The sequence below is a fragment of the Crocodylus porosus genome, unplaced genomic scaffold (assembly GCF_001723895.1).
Source record: "Crocodylus porosus isolate Cpor-Errol unplaced genomic scaffold, CroPor_comp1, whole genome shotgun sequence".
In the NCBI taxonomy this organism is placed as follows: Eukaryota; Metazoa; Chordata; order Crocodylia; family Crocodylidae; genus Crocodylus; species Crocodylus porosus.
In genome coordinates this window covers 1,702,915-1,706,011 of record NW_017728927.1, presented here as the reverse complement: position 1 = coordinate 1,706,011, position 3,097 = coordinate 1,702,915, and positions in this window count along the sequence as shown.

Sequence of the window (3,097 nt, the reverse complement as noted above, 5' to 3'; positions counted from 1 at the left end):
CTAACTCTGTGGTTGGAACTTGAACCTTTTTTATAGGTGTATGATAACATGGGATTTATTTTCAACTTGAGCTAGTCAAGGAAAGTACCAGCCTTCCCCAAGTTCTCACTGGGCGCATCTACATGAGACATTTTACTAAGCAGTAGAGCAAATTACTACTCAATTAGTGTCACCATCTACCTGTGCAGATGCTTACTAGGTAGTAAATTGCTCTACTCAGGAGTTAATTTGCTACCTGTACATACAAGTAGCAAATTAACTCCCAAGTAGTTACTGTACAGTAACACGTATAGACACTGACCAGGAGCAAATTTCCTCCTAGTCAGCCCCACCACCAGGGGCTACCCACAGCCCCAGGGCCACAGGGCTGGGAGCTTCTCCAGTGCTAGGGATGGGGTGGCTCTTTACCTGCTCCAGCCCTTGGCCCTTAACAGTCTGCAAGTACACCAGGCCATGGGCCATCTGTAGCCAGCCTCTGGCCACTGCATCTCCCAGCAGAGGCCCCAGGCCAGCCACAGCAACCTGTCCACACCCCGCAACTGGTCCTTGGCACTGCATCACTGCACGGCTGCCAGACCCATACTGTCACACTGCACTGGGTGCTGCAGGCACCTGCCAGGCCCACCAGCACCCTGGGCTATCTGCAGCCAGCCTCTGGGCAATGGGTCCTGCTCCAGCTGGCCCAAGGCCAACCAGAGCAGCTTGCCCAGACCCTGTTGTTGGTGCCTGGCGCAGCATCACTGAGCACCTGCCTGTCCTGCACTGTGCCCCTGCAATGGGCACTACAAACACCTGCCCAGGCGTGGTGGCACCCAGACTGTTGCATGGAGGCCCAGCAAGCCATCAAAGGAGCCATTCTGACATCTTCTCCGGAGAGGGACATGCTGCCTCCCATGGCTGCAACTGGTCCCAGGAGGAGACCGTGGACCTCATGGCACTGTGGGACAAGGCTGAGGTCCTTAGCCTGTTTGCTTGGAACATGCACTCCAAAGTATACATCTCAAACTATGAGGGACTGTCAGGCCACATGCAGGAGTGAGGGCACAACTGGTTGGCATGCCAGTACCACATAAAGGTCAAAGCCTTGTGGGTACACTGGTTCATCTCTAACGGCAACTGCTGGTCGGGAGCTGCCTGAAAGTTCACGCCCTTTTTGTGGAAGTTGGACAACATCCTCATACCCTGGGAGCCTAGCCAGAGTGATGCCATCTACTCCAGCACGGGTGGCCTGCCCAAGCTTCCACTGGGGCCTGGCACCCATGGCAACACGACACCGGGGGAGGGCCCCTCAGGGTGGCAGGAACCTGTCTTGCTGTGCTTCCCTCCCCCACCTACCCACCTCATCATGCAGCTCTGGGAGCCTCAGCCAGTGCCTGCCCTGCTAGCTCTGGGTGCATAGCCCCATTTGGGAGGCCAGGCCACCTGCATCACCAGCCTCAGTAGCTCCAGCTCCTCACTGAAGAGGGCCCCTGACTGGGCAGTCAGGCACTGTGCCCCAGTACACCACCAGGAGCCGCACATCCTCACTGCCACTGGGGGCTGACTCAGGCCATGAGCCGTGTCTGCCGCATCCACCTGGTAAGCCCCTGGTAGGCCCTCCCAGCCCCTGCCACCACTGCCACTGCCTGCTTCTTCCTGCCTGGACTGGCCATACTCCCCTGGCCCCTAGAGTCTCCCCCTCACAGCATGCAGGGAGGCAGGAGACAGTGCAAAACTTTATTGAGCAGCCTGTGCCCCCTCATCTAGGCAGGCATGGACCTCTCACATGGAGGAATGCATCAATGCTGGTAGTGATATCCTCAGCTGTGGAAGGCAGGAATGCATAACACAGCCATAGGTAGCCCTCCAGTTGGTGACAGAGGTTGTGGGGCAGGGTGGGCTTGCCCTCTGCACCATTGAGGCTCAGGGGCCCACGCTAGGTTCTCAGGTGCACTTGAGGGACCATGGCAAGCAACAGCAACAGGTCATGGTGGGTTGGGCACCCCTCAGCTCATATGGCCTGCCTGAGACACTCTTAGCAGGGGCATGCTTGAGGCATGGAGCTGGCACAGCAGGGGGCTGGCTCTACCAGCTCTGTGTCCCAGTCAGCCAGGAGTCCCTCACCCCCACAAGCTCAGGCACCATGAGCTTGGCAGCAAGTCATCAGACAGGCTAGTCTGTAGGAGGAGAAGTTGTGGGGGGGGAGGGGGTAGCTCTGGATCCATAGCAGCAGGTGTTGTCAGGAACCAGGTCTGTCCTAGTCTGAGAATGGGGTGGGAGAGGCAGACTGCCTGTGGCCAGCACCCAGCATTCCACTTGCCCCTGTAGAGATGTGGTGCTGTGGAGATGTGGAGCTTGGCTGGCAGCCACCTGTGCCAGGGCCTGTCTGGCTGACTTACCATGGTCCCTTGGCACCCATGCATGTATGATTCCCCAATCTGAAGCCAGGCAGTGCACAGCCCCCTGGTATTAAGAATCTTATCTCAGAAATGCTGCAAACTCTCACAAACAGCCTCTTTCTCATGGCTATGTACAGCCTGCAGCTGCACATGGGGGAGAGGCACCAGTTAGCAGCCAGGATGCACCTTCAAGGTCACTGTCAGTCTTGGTCAGGGCCCTGCATATGTGCCAGCTCTGGCAGCACAGGGCCCAGGACTGGACCCAGCTGCTGGACAAGCTGGTCAAGGTGGCTGAGGAGAAGCTGGTGGAGTCACAGGCTTGGTGCACAAATGAAACCTCCTGTGAGTGGGAGAGGGACAAACATGAGGTGGCAAGGGACCCTGTGACAGAATGCCATCTCAGTTTCTCCCCACAATCTGCTATCAGGCTTATGACCTATCTGACAGTTTGGTTACCATGGTCACTGCAGAGGGCAGAAACCCCTGCCTCATCTTTTCAAGTAACCCTGAATTGTAACCTGAACTTGATACATTCCAGAGGGAGAAGAGAACTTGCTCCCTTTGCTTATGTGACTGGTACCACACACCTGGGTGGGGGCCTAAACTCCCTATTGTTCTAAGCAATGACGTCAGGAATGGTAGGGGGGATAGAGACCCTGCCAGTCTACCTGGAAACCAGTGATGCCTTTCAAATTGGTTGGCTGGCAGCCAACAACTGC